General features: G+C 37.6%; 1 long non-coding RNA gene across 1 annotated transcript; it reads right to left on the bottom strand.

The window, feature by feature from the left end:
• Positions 1-365: 365 nt before the first annotated feature.
• On the bottom strand, positions 366-2,250 carry LOC131253290 (uncharacterized). Its single transcript, XR_009175075.1, has 3 exons — positions 1,575-2,250; positions 764-841; positions 366-649 (listed from the first exon to the last, which is right to left on the bottom strand). It is a non-coding gene; the product is annotated as an uncharacterized LOC131253290 (long non-coding RNA).
• Positions 2,251-14,964: the final 12,714 nt, after the last annotated feature.

The raw sequence follows: 14,964 nt of genomic DNA on the forward strand, positions 1-14,964 counted from the left end.
TACGGTTTTAGTCCGTAGCATGACCGCAGTCGTAGATGCTATAACAATAGGTCTAAAACCTATTACTATGGATTTAATCCGTACCCATAGATTAAAGTACCTACAGATATAATCCGTAGCAATCATTTCTATAGCCAAATGTACCTACAACTACGGATAGTATTTGTAGCTAAAAGTGATGCTACATCCGTAGCAATATGCAGAATTTAATAACAGCTACGGTCAATATCCATAGCTATTGCCTACATGTAAAAGAAATTATAATCATTCATTCATTCATTCAATCAGTTACAATCATTCATTTATTCAATCAGTTACAATCATTCATTCATTCATTCAGTTACAATCATTCAATAATGAATCAATTACAATCATTCATTCATTCAGTCAATTACAATCATTCATTCAATAATGAATCAATTACAAACCTTCATTCATTCAATTCAATTACAATTACAATAATGCTGAAAGTACAAATCTTGGTGAGTCTGTGTGCACTCGCATATGGCTAGGTGATTCCTTCATCCACCATAGATAGAAAATGGATGCGGGTATCAATAGTCCACCTGCACATCCAACAGCTATACCGATAACTTCTCCTGTGCGTCTTTTGTAATTATATTCGAGGGCGAACCACCACTAGAAGACTCTGCAACATAAAAACAAAGAATCAATCAATTGAAGAAGGATGAAAACTAAATGCAAGGAAAACATAAAATTTCCCTGATGTAAACTGAATTAATGCTCCAAACAGCGTTCATACATTGCTAAAGTACCGTTGAAGCAAACAATCATTCACTACACCACACATTCCATAGAAGTACAACAAGTTCAAAAACACCTGCAGATGATTCATACATATCTTATTATAAGAATCAAATACCATAGCATTAGTTAAGTGATGAAAATTTGAAAATGGAAAGGGAATCAAGAGTGGTAAAATTGAAAATATGAAGAGAGATGAAAGTGTCTGTAATTGGCAACTTTCAAAGAAAAGAAAAAAGAAATTAATAAAGCAACTTGTTAAGCCCACATGCACCTCATACAAGGCCACACTACTGGCCTAACACTTGCATGGGAAGTTTGACATGTGCATTAGGTGGGCTCAATGTGAAGAAAACTTAGAGAAAAATCTGCCAGTAATGGGTCACTCTTGGAAGTACGATAGAAGAAAACTAACTCCCAAAGAGGACCACGTCCTCTATATATCAATGAAGATAAAAAAGCATTTTGCAATATAGGCAATTGCTTCTTTTTTCTTTTTTTTTCTTTTTATAAAGGGGATATTAGACATACTCAATGTTGCAGCCATACATTGATATATCTCAAAATATTGCACTGCCCATTTACAAATATTCCTGAATATCATCGATACATGTGACACGTATCAACGATATCTCAATACAGAATATTCAGTTGCAGTTGAGCACTTGATCATGAACCGAACAATCTAGCCAAATCAATTTTTAAACTTGATCATTTGATTTAGCATGTGAATTTCACAATCAATTTGAGACACCTTATATTAAGTTGAGAGATGTAACACAAAAGTTAACGGTAATGAGTGAACATACCGCCACCACGACAAGGATACATATCACTTTCCCTTCACCATTTTTGAAGAAAACCAATTGAGTTGCAAAAACAGAAAAACAAGAACATGAATAAATAATAGGAAAAACTAGTAATCCAGAAATATTTCAAATTTTATATAAAGCATATGAATGGAGCTTACCTGCTTAGGTAAACATTTGTTTCATCCAGCCTCCTGTCCCATCCATATGGATGCAGGTCAGGCTTCTCAGATAATTTACACATTTTAAGAAAAATCCAAATATTTTGTCTAATGCTCTACATGCTAAATTAATTTCATCTTCATGAAATGTCTTCTAACATCCAATCAGCAAGTAATTAACATACCTCATACTCTCCAATGTGTAGTCTTGTGCCCCTTGTATCCATATCGGCAGAGTCATCCATTGAATTTTATATTCCTTGGACTGTTCACACTTTGCCTGAGCATAAGCGTTGGAATTGCCTGTGCTAACACAAAAGGTTTTGATCATCTCTCCCTTTGATCTATAATTCTCTTTCTCTAAATTAATTTATATTATAGAGGTTTCCAAGCTCCTCATGCATGTAGATTCCAGGCCATCTACACTCGCCCACATGTCCCAACATAGCACATGTGTGCAACATCCTAGCCATCCATGAGATTTACCTCACCTCATATGCAACTAGACCCAACAGTCTCTCTAGTCTACTCATCAGGTGGGGCAACAATGTAATAAGCAAATGGATGGCTAGAAAAACTTGGCAAGTTCTTTAGCCATCCTTCTTTTTTTCATTACACTGAGTGGACTGGCCTGGTTTCTAGACCAGGGCATCTTAAATGGTGGAGTCCACCTGACATTGACAGCTTGGATGCTCCATGCAGATGCCAACTTGATTCATGCAGTAGTATGTCAAGGGTGATGGGATCTACACGTTTTTGAATTAGCAAACCTTATTATAATATGTAATTAATATTTGTGGATATTCAGTTCTTTCCCTGTTGGTATTGTAGGAAGAATCGTGCTTGAGGCATTGATTTTAACATCAGTTGTGGTTTCTGCCTTGACTGGCTATACTTTCCAAGCCGCAAAGAAGGGCAAGGACTTTAGCTATCTTGGACCCGTTCTATTTGCAGGACTTACTGTCCTTATCCTGACTAGTTTTATCCAGGTTGGGCATCTTCAATACATTCTGATTATCCTTCTCTCGATGTTTGATGAACTCCTGTACTCATGTCATTGTTTTCTTTATCATTTCTCATCTGCTCAATTACACTTCTGAAGAGATACATGTGCCAACCTGGACCATCTGTAGCACATACGAGCCCACAGCAGGTGGTCCAACCGTGCAGATGATCTGGTCTAAAGATTGCCAATGGGCTGCATGCAACATATGCATGTGGTCCAAATGATGATTGAATCAGCCTGATTTCTTGGACAGGTCATTTCAACAGTGGGGCCCACCTAATGTATGGCTCAAGTGCAAGTCATGTGTTTGGCATCGTTTTGTGAGGCTTGTTTTAGTATCTGAAAGTTAACACTTCTCCTTGGTGTGGAAAAGAACTGTGATTGTTTATTGAGTGAATAGATAAACTGATTCATATGCTTTATATGAAATTTGAAATATAAAGCATATGAATGTAGGGTAATTCAAAGTCAGATGCTACAGCTATGAAGGGTACAAAACGAAAGTTTTGCAACAAATCAATATAAAGAGCATTGCATCTATGACCCTGATTAGATTCCCACATATAAATGGAGCTTACCTGCTTAGCTCGTTTTCCAAATACAAAGAGCATTGCATCTATGACGTTGCTTTTACCACTTCCATTCAGATCCACTACCGCTGAAAAACTCTGCAGATAATAGAAAATTCAAATGAGACAATAAACACATGAGTCAAGATGGAGTGCACCAAGCAAAATTGTGTGAAATTCACACTCAAGTAACCAGAAAGGGACTAGATCCAGTGCCATTGGAGGCGTGGGAGGTACCATGCCCCATGTCATTGCTGCACATGTGACATGCATGCACTAGATCCATAAGCCAATGATAATTTGATTGGCTTATGCATCTGAACGGTGAACTGTTTGACACAGACAAAAAAAGAGTGATTAACGGAAACAAAGATATAAGACTTCCAGGCACATGCACGGACTATAGATTCAACAAAATAGAACTAAAGAGCACATCCAAACAAAAAATGTGTTACCTTTGCATCCAGTATGAAAGTCGTGGCAGCAGGCTTACATGATTCCTTGACTATATTCACCAAATTTGGAAATCTAGATGTTGTTTCTTCGCCATTTCGTGATAAGACTTGCACAAACCCATCCATTAATTTATGAATCTGAGCTCGTTGGCCATCATACCTACAGTAAGGATAAAAGAAAATCAATCTGACAATTTATGCTTTGAAAAAAGATGGAACTATCCAATTAAATAACAAGAGAAAAAGCTGTCTTTCAAAAGACTAAATAAATAATCAAATGATAAGAGAAAAATATCAGAACTAGCGAAAACCTTCTCATATATTTTCTAAAATTTGCAAAATTTAGAAAAGTTAACCAGGTCATGGCTTCTGTTTGTGAGCTCCTAAGTTAACTGACTGTCATGTTAAAATGTATAGTTGCATTCCTTCCATTTGCACCAGTTTCCATCAGCTGACGACTTTGTGCAATTAGTTAAGTATATCTTGTATTTTTTACTTAATTGAAATACCAAATTCATGGAAAAATAATCAACAAACGTAAACATCAAAAAAGAAACAAATAAAATCATCTCAAAAACCTAGTTTTGCCTCTTGAAAATTGATACATATCACTCACTCTCAAATTACATTCATTTGCTATATCCATCCATATATATATATGGATATATGGATGGATGTGTGTATGTGTGCCTAAATGAGAAGAAGCAAGAGCATGTCCACAAGCTATAAATCACCCTCGCCTTGTATGCAAACACATGATTTTTTTTTTCAATGGTGAAGCAAACGAATGATTAGAACATTTAAAGCTTCAAAATTTGAGAAACCGTAAATGAGAAGTGCAAATCCCTGGATCTATCCCATATACAATTCCTAACTTAGTGAATGATTTTTTTCCCTTCATAATGAATAGGAGAAATTATTCACAGTCCCCTCCTTCCCACCAACCTGTCATGTTTGCGAACATCCCACTTATGGACCCCGCCAAATATCAACTGCTGTGAAAATCAGGTTGACCTATTTACTTAGCTAGGCAACACCTGTTAGTGGACCCTGCTGATTTTTGGATGTTCTACTCAAGTGACAGATTGACAAGAAAAATAAGATTTTTGTGATCACATATAATAAGAGTAATCATGGGCAAAAAGGTTTTCTGCATAGTAAAATAGAAAATGTCTAAACTAAAGAAAACCCACAATCGCCACATAGAGTATTAAATAACTCTCGTCACACAATCATATGATTCATCTGTGTCAAGTGTCAGTTACCTTCAACCACCAGATATTTCAGCTAGTCTATTGATCAGGTGGGCCACACGTTGTGAAGAAGTGGATGAATAGAAAAATGAGAACCAACATTCTTACATCCAAATCCAATGCATGTGAAGTCCAGATTCCATGCATCTGCAAGTTGTATTCAAATCACACGAAACTGCTTCATTCAATTTGCAAAAGGGGTCAAGATGGTGCAATTCCTGCAGAAATAATGAAGTAATTTTAATAATAGGTTACATTTCACATTTGGCCGCAACCACTGCAATAAGTATGAAGAATAAGACAAAAGTGTAGATAACTCTGGAATTAATTGCCCGTCTATATTAACCTTGTACCATAGTTCCGGTAATTTCAATGATGAAAAGAATTCCAGAAATATTCTATTGTGCCATACTTGGAAAAAATGCATTGTAGAATACACATCTATCAAAATATGTTTGTTATCATTTGTATTCTAGAAAAAAGGTTATTTGGTTGATAATAAACAACAGTTGGAATCAACGTAAAATGAAATGCGACAAAATCATGTGAATCAGATTCCTCTAAAAATGCCGAGAATTGGATGTAAATACCAAAAAGGTTGGATTTGTTCAATTTATTCCTTGCTCCAATTTATGAAAACTGTCTGTTCTGTTGATGTGTCACCCAGAGGAAGATGTAGTGGTACAACTTGAAGGAATAAGCTGGGAAAACATCATTCTGTTATTATCTAAGAGACTAAGATGGATTCAGATGATATCTAAACAAGAAACAACTGATATGGAAATTAATACCAAGCCATGAATTTGAATATAATCAGAACTTCAACCATGAGATACCTCACATGTGCCATAATTCAATTTCAAGCCCCCCATATATGTTGCGTATGCCACACGTGCAACCATCCCATACATGCAAGATGTATTAACACATGCCGATAACCATTAGTAAATGTTTCTTCATGTTTTTATGTTATTTTTGCCAAACAACAGCTTTGAAGATAAGTTGAAAAAACAAACAACAAAACTGCATATCCTTTTTACAGCAGCTTCCTAGAAATAAGGTTTCCTGAGAAACACTATTTTCTTTCCCAAAATGGCTGAACATAGAGTCAAATCAAGTTTCTAAGGTTTTAAACTTCGGTTTATAGCATCCCTCTTCTGGTGATTGCATGAAGTACAGATCAGAAGCAAGAGCTTACAACAATAAAAAGGAAACAACACAAATTGCTGACTGCTTACAACAATACAAAAAAGGAAACTGCACTTACATTATAGGGGGTCTCATCTTTGCAGCTAAATGTGGAGAGAACTGCCTCACGGTTCTTGTCACCTTCTCATTAAAAGTAACTGCAAAGCTGTAATTAAAATCATCAGCAACAATGCATGACACCAAAGTAAACAAATGGTAACTAGCTCGCTTCATATCAACATATACAAGTAAATCTGCATCTATAGTAAAAACACAGAGAAGGAACCACATGCTTCAAATTGGTGGGAGGATTAGAGAAGGAACCATATGCTTCAGTTGATCTAGGCCATTCATCTGACAAGCCCTAAGGTGCATAGGGGAACACTCACAAAGACTTCTACAATGAAGATCCTACCCATCCAACCATATGCCTCTTTGACAAACTATAATTGTATTCATTTTTCTGTGACCAACTAATTTGTGGGTGACTTATCAAAGGGTTAGGACCTTCCACTGTAGGAGATTTGGGCAAAAAAAAAAAGTGGGTCAGGGAACCATGGGTCCCACTTGTATAAACTGCTGGATGAGGCGTTTAATTTAACCAGCATGTGATTCATTTTGCCAATGACATAACTATGGATTGAATCAGATCGACATTACACAGAATATCGTAAAAAACCAAGCAACTAAGTATATCCAAAAAACTAAAAGAACTCCAAGAGAGTGTGATGGGCGTATAGTTAATTGACACCATGAAATGGTGCAATTTGTAAATGACTTCTTTTAAAAAGAAAAAAAATCACACGACCTCTACGGAAACTGCTAAAATCTTACAAGGGTATGAGAATTAGGGTTTCCAATCAAATTGTTACTCAAAGAACCAAGATTATATGAAAATGCCATGAAAACAACAGAAACTGTCCGATCTGGTTTAATGCCATGAGTCAGCCCCCAATATATGCCCGATTAAGATGAGTAAACCATTCAACATGGGTGAGTAAACCATTTAACTTAGTTTTTAAGCATGGTTGTACATTGCTCCCTGCAGTGTGTCCCACGTCAATTTTGGGTCAAGATGGTCCCTGGTATGTATGTTGAACATTGGGAGCTGCACCAGATTCATGGTTTGGATTCCACATAAGGATCGTGCATGGGCCCCAAACATCTCAAACGTACAGTAATCGTACAGAATCAGGCTGGATAAGAATGAGAGACGTAAGGTACTTTGAAAGCTTGGAGGGTGATTTCCTTTTGATATCCATTGTAGGTAGAAATTGGTTGTATGATAAAGCCAACGGGTATATCTCTGATAACCTGTACAAAACCAGCGCACAATAGATTGTAGCAGCATGTACTCTTGCAATCATCTGCCTGATATTACAAATATACATCCATATGAGATCTAGACAGCTCATTTGTTGTGCCATAAGCCAACAGTCAAGTTGATCATAGCTCCTTATGGGAGAATTTCTGCTCATTGTATGTAAATCATTGGTCAGACTTTTTTCTAACCATCGGTTTCTAATCAACAAAAATCATAAAATCAGAGGATAAATTCATCCCACCGGCGTAAGTTTTTAGGTGTAGCCCATCCAAACAGGGGCCTAGCAGATGAACGATCTCGATCCTTTATATCTTTGCCACTGTCAGATGAATGTAGATGGAGAGCTCAATAACTATTCTGCATATTAGTCATTATGTTATTGGTCTGATTTTCTTCCCACGGAGGGATTATCTCTGAAATAAACATCCCAAACTGCAATGGAAATCAAATACTACACATATCAGTTTCTCAAATGCTACCTATTACCAAAAAAGGCATTATCTCTTTTCTTTTCTTTTTTCTTTTCTCAATTTCTCTGTTTTTCCTCCTAATCAAAGAACTAAACCAAAAAATGATCTCCTCCGCAGAAATTTCAAATCCCTCAATTAAAAGAAAATTTTAAAAAATAAATTAATTAATATTTAAAAGATCTACATCATCAAAGCACAAATGAAAAACATCAGACAAAAAAAATTAAATAAAAATCAGATGAAACGATCTCAACATCAAAATGCAGTTCCAGAAACCCCCAAAAATCGTTGCAGAACACAAATGTGACTCAAAAAACCCTAGAAAACAGAATGCAGTTTGATGAAACCCTAACCTTACAATGTGGGAAGACTAATCGAAAAGATTGTGTTTGCTCTTACCTTAAATAAATAAAACAGGAAGCGAGAAAGTAGAAGAAACCCTAGATCCGATGTGAAGGCGATAACCGAACGGGTCTGCCGTCGAAAACGTGAGCTCGTTGAGATCTGCAAATCCAAAGGAGATCTCTCTCCTCCAGCATTTAGAGAGAGAGAGAGAGAGAGAGAGAGAGAGAAAATCGATAGTAGGGTTTTCTAAGAGAATCGAGGGAGCGGGTGGAGAAAAATTCCAGAGCTTTTACCTCTATCGCTGCTGTCGGGTGTTGGAAGAAGGAAAAAAGGAAAGAAGATAAACACGAAGGACAAATGTCATTGAAGTGGATTGGGAAAGGGAGAGGCTGAGTGCGAGAGAGAGAGAGAGAGGCTTTTGGGTTTTGGGAGAGAACGCGCGCAGGATTGGGTTTGGGAGATGGGCGCAGGAGAGAGGGATTTGTTTTCAGAGATGGTGCGCGCGGGATTAGGTTCTGGGGGGTGACTGACGGCATTTTACTGGTTAGTTTTATGTCTTGTGGGGCCACCGTGATGTATGTTATTTATCCACTCCGTCCATTCATTTTAACATATCATTTTAAGGGTTTATCCCAAAAAGGAGTCAGATCGAAGCTGTAAGCGGACCACATAAAATATTAATGATAAAAATTTATTTATTATTATTTCTTATGGTATAGTCTAGACATTCAATCTACTTACTTTTTTAGCTCATCCACCCAAATTATATATTAGAATTGATAGGCGGCTTAGATAAAACACATATATTCCAATGGGCCCCATGGAGCCCCTTAAGCACCGTCAATCTCTAAAAGGATTGTGGTGGGGTCGTAGGTTTTAGCTACGGATTAACTAAGATTTAGCTACAGATTAAATCTGTAGCATATTTATTACGGTTTATATTCGTAGCTAAAAACTTCCATAATCCGTAGCCTTTATTCGATATTTTGATAAGAATTACGCAACTTGGGCCAAAGGCCGAATGCTTGAAATATGTAAATACCCTAAGCTGAAGCCTGAAACTTAAGTGAAATATACTTTCCGCTCTTTCACCAAGTTGTGGCTTTCCAACCACTAGATCGCAACCACACTCGAGGTATGAGTTAATGATATTTCCCTTCTTATATTCGTATAGCTACGGCCCCGATCGATCACCGACGACCATCCATCGTAAGTGGGGCTCCCACGGTTGATCGAAGTGTCCTATAGTGGGGCACCTTTCCCCTAACGTGGATGAGCTAGTGAGGCCCCGAAAAGACCCTATAAGTGGGAAACAACCTTCCTTAGGGTTAATATAATGGATAAAGGGTCAATAAGGCTATTTACACCACTTCTGACATTATATAAGGGCCTCATTTGGGCACCCCCTTCTTCCATACGAATTTCATACCCTAACTTGGGTGAGGGAGAAGAGAAAGATAAAGAGAATGGATAGTATATGTGTTTGAGTGATGGAAATCTTGGTGCTTGTAGGATTAATACTCCTTCAACCAAACCTTTGGCTATTACCAAATCTACCCATGCCAAGAATCGAAGGTAAAATATATATCTTACCCTTCGATTAAGCAACTTAGTGTAGATTTTTAGTAATTAATTGTGTTTTCTTGATTTTCATTTAAGAATTAATGATTTTTCCCCAAATCTCTAACCCCAGGAGCTCAAAATCGGATATTCCTTCTAAAGGTGCATACCATTATCTCTAGGTTATTATTTATCGACCCTTGATGGTCACAATTAATGATTAGATACTTGTAAATAAATTTATACATGTTAATATGTAAATGTTTTGATTTGTCTATAATATATGCTATTTGTTGAATATGGATGCTCACGTGTTTGATGAAATGCTTGAATTGTGGAATGTATTGCTTTTTTGATGCTCATGTGCTTGATTTAATACCTAAGTAATTGTATTACTTTATGCATGATCACATGTTTGATTTAAAGCCTTAGTGAACATAGTATCTTATGTATGCTTACATGTGTTCAATGAAATGCCTATGTGGTTGTGTCGTTAAATCCATGTTGACGGCATGACGAATTGCTAAGTTTGTAGTGATGCTTAGGTTGCTTACAATGTTGGGTTAGTCGATAAATCCCTCAAACCAAGGGGTGGCCCGAGTTAGGGTGGCCACCCTAGGCTTGTTCAATCAACCCGGGTTGAACACGGACGACCGGTAGTAGTTAAACTACACGGGCTGCTTGCACCTAATGCTGGTTGTGTTATGGTTCTCCCAAGTCAATCAAATGAGTCCACTAACCGACTGATTATGTGTGTTTACAATGTATGACACGATTAAATGGAATCTATGATACCCCGTTCCTAATGGATATGTTCATTTATAACCGTTAGTGTAATACGATCCCACTAAGACTCATAAGTGGGGCATGGTGGTACGGGACACCGTGTCCGAGCTGTCGGCCTACGCTGGGTTGACGAGCCTCCCTATAGTGACTAACGAGCAACTAAGACTCATGAGCCGGGCATGGTGGTATGCGACACCGTGTCCAAGCTGTCGGCCTATGCTGGGGTGACGAGCCTCCTCATAGTGACCAGTGAGCACTGATAGGAGTGATAAACTATTGTTCGAACGGCCACTATCAAATTATCTAGCTGATGGTTACGTGCTAGAGTACTATTCGAATGACATGGGTGTGAATGGAGTTGGGTGACGAGCTATTTCCTTGTGGTAATTTGGTTTTATGTGACAACCCGCACCTCGGAACTGAGTGATCATACTTGGTTGGGTGACGACCCATACCAGGTTGATCCCTATACATTTAGGTATCATACCGTACCTTTGGAATTGTTGATTTGTGAGATAAATGGGTGACACCTAAATTTAGATCAAGGGACACTGGTAAAGAGTCACTATGTGCGGCAACGAGCTATGTAATCCAGATAAGGACTCATGATATAATGTTGGTATCCTAGCTTCGCCAATATGCTGGATGAATTAAAGTTAATAATTACTCAACCAACATGATCATTCATCGCATCACATTAGTTTAGAATGCACGAAACAGGTGTTAAAGTCAAATGTTGATGAAGTGTTGTCATTTGCGAAGCAAGTGGTCAGAGTTGCATGTGAGGGGGTGTTGTTTGGAAAGGGCATGTATCATGTCATATTTCCATATCCACATTTAATAAGAGTATTTAGGAATTGTTTGATTTCTTATTTATCATTAACTGCGTTGATTGTGTCAATAGCATGTGTAATTTAGAACTAATGGAACCACTGAGTTAGCTACTCACTCCCACTTGGGACAGTGTTTTAAAATACAAACCAAGCATATTATTGATGCAGGTTCTATTGAGGCCTTTGGCGGGTAGGCTTAGAGCAGCTTGCGCCACCACCATTATGTTTTGGAAGATTTGGAATAAACTGAAAACTTTACACTTTAACCATCTTGGGTATGTATACTGTACCTTGTATAATCCTCATTAGGGCAGACACCACTTTTCAATTGTACTTTGACCGTTTATCCTATATTTATTAATTTTTGTTATCTCTGCCTTGCTTTGGTTCCTCTAAGTTGAATTTTGCAACTCTGATTATTCGTGTACGGACTTAATATGAAATAAAATGACACATGTGCATTTTATTAAATTAACACCTGAAAACTTGGGACAGGAGTCTATGTACTTAGGTGTCGATTTTCGGGGCGTTACACTTAGAGACTTACATAATTTTTTATTGGCTTGCCATGAACCTCTTAAAAGTGCCCTGGTTTGTCAATTAGCATGAATGTTGAGTCAGTTAGACAGAGAAGCTCCATAGGAAGATCAATCAACCATCTGCCTCAACAGGATGTGGGCTCGAACTCGCAACAGGTAAATCTAAACCTCACATCCCATGTCCCCAAACACTAGGTGATTAAAACCCTTAAAACTGATTAGAATATCATAGGGTTTTTGAGTTAGAAAACTTTTTAAAAATTTTCAGAAAATCTCTAAGTTTTGTCTCTATCGATTTATCGATAGACTTATCGATATAATCGAGACATGTTGTCGATGTCCTCGGAACTCACTCGATATTATCGAATGAGGACATATGTTGTCCAGCAATCATATATACTTTTTGTGTCCCTGTTTTTCTAAAGAAAATCATGAAGACCTTCGATATATCAAAATACTCCTCGATATACTCGGAATTTAAAAACCGATGATATCAGAAGCTCTTCAATGATATCGATCTTGGACACAGTTTACCAATAATATTTTCAGGTAGTTTTTATCTTGGATCGAGGGTCACTCGATAGAATCGATGTTCAAATATCGATGATATCGAGGCCGTGTCGATTGCATCGAGAATGGACATAAACTATCCAGCGAGCTTAACTGAAAAATCCATTTGATTTATCGATGCATTGACATGACTATCGATATCATCGACATTTAAATTTCGATGATATCGAGTACACCTCGATCATATCTTTGACCTGAAATATTTCTAAGGCATGTCTCTCTCATTTTCAAATGTTGAGGAATCGATCCTCGTTTCGATAAAATTGGAGTTCGAAATCCGATGACATCGACAAGTGTTTCGATTCCCTCGACCAGTTAACAAAATGTTTTAAAAGCGTATGACATCTGAGTTTGTGTCATCGAGCGGCCAGTCGATACAATCGAGAGTATACGCTCGATGATATTGACTCTACTCAATGATATCGAACTCTGTCATAAATGTGACCATTTTATATCCATTGAAACTTTTTGCGTATATATAGAGAACTTGTCTTTAGTTGCTAGTAGAGAAAGAAGGGAGTGTTTTTGAGTGTCTAACCATAGATCTTATACCCAAAGCCCTTTCTCTCATAGAAGTTCATCCTCCAATCCACCCTTATCATTGACATTCAATAGAGTGGATTGGGGAATGAACTTCCGCATTCAAGGATCCTCCAGCTACCATCTTAATGGAAAATCATTAAGCTGGGATGCCTTAAATGCATAAATGATTGGAATCGCACTATCTCCCTTATAGGAAAACATTTAGGAGAGTAGGATTTCATCATAACCTTGACCTAACCCATCGCCATGTATTGGTACATCTTCTGAGTTGCGGATTAAGGAAGCTGAAGTTCTTCATCAAAGGAGGAGATCTTCAACAATGCGCTTAAAGGGACTCATCTGCTTATCTATAAGTTATTAGAGTCCAGAGGACCCTTGTGATCATTCCTTTGTAGGATTGGGTCTAAGGTGTTTCTCACCCTTTGCAAGTCCTCTAGGAGGCCTCCAGCGGGAGTGTACGTGGTGAGTGTGTTGTGTTGACCCTTTCTCTATGGAGAGCATAAACAGTTAGGTTCCTTGTGTAGATCATTGGCCAGTGTGCCTAAAATTGGGTGTTGTGTGTTGACCCTTGCTCGTGGGAGCATAAACTGTCAGCCTAGGTGTAGGTTGTAATGGTTAAAGGTGAACCTGATTTAAAACCTTGGGTTTGAGGTGAACCGTGTGAAACTTCCTTAGTGAAATCCGACACACTCAAGGGTTGAGTACGTCTGCCAGGAGTGGAGTATATTAGTAGTCAAACCACTATAAAAATGATTGTGTTTGAGATTGCTATTGTCTTAAATTTACTTATGTGATTTCCTTAAATACTTTCATATTTAACTATTTGAGATCAAACCTCACGCACACAGTCATATCCATCATAAACTATTTTGCATACTGTTCATCTCTCAAATAGTTTGTGATTGGATCCTCTACTGGGCGTGGAAGCCAGTAGAGTTACTCTTGAGTAATCTTAATGTATGCTTGTTGTTAGGATTAGAGTGATAGGATTTAAATTGTTATAAAATTATTAAAAAGTCCCAATCACCCCCCCTCTAGGACATATTGGCATATTCATACTTCAACTTAAGCAGTCATTACCGTAATTTCACCTCTGTCTTAGTCCAAAGACCGACTTTTACTTCTACTAGAGGCTCCCTTGAAGACTAACACGTACATACCTATGTAGGGTAGCATACAAAAGGACTTGATTTAGGTCCTACATAAGAACCAAAGTCCTACACAAGAACCTAATCGAATTTGTTAATCAAATTCTTACATTCAATCCTACATAAGGAATGAGTGTACATAGACTCATTCGATGACACTTGTCGAATTGAGCTCCAATGATGTGCCATCTTAGGTTGCTTAATTGATACTCTCCCGTGCTTCATATAGCTACCATTTTACTCTCCCGATTATGATATCAATGCTTTATCAATGCTTCAGCTCTAAGATCAAACATCTTGTATGAATTTCTCCTTTGAGGTGACTAAGGTGATGAGAGGTTGATTGGATCTCGTTTAACTAATGAAGGTTGTAATTTTTAGGGGATTCACCTAGATAGGTCTTCTAGAGTATTTATACAAAGGGTATACCAATATTGGCGGCTCTAATCTCTAAAAAATTACGGAGTTTAAGCTCATATTCTAGGTAGAGGTTGAAATCCTCACTAGAGTGTTAATGTCATGGAAGATGACTTAGACCTAATTGGTTTGGAGGTTTACGATGAGGGATATAAACATGTAATCACATTGACTTCTATTGCACGAAAAGCCTATCCAAATGCATAAGAACCAAATGCCCTTT

This window comes from Magnolia sinica, chromosome 8, assembly GCF_029962835.1.
Source record: "Magnolia sinica isolate HGM2019 chromosome 8, MsV1, whole genome shotgun sequence".
NCBI lineage: Eukaryota > Viridiplantae > Streptophyta > Magnoliopsida > Magnoliales > Magnoliaceae > Magnolia > Magnolia sinica.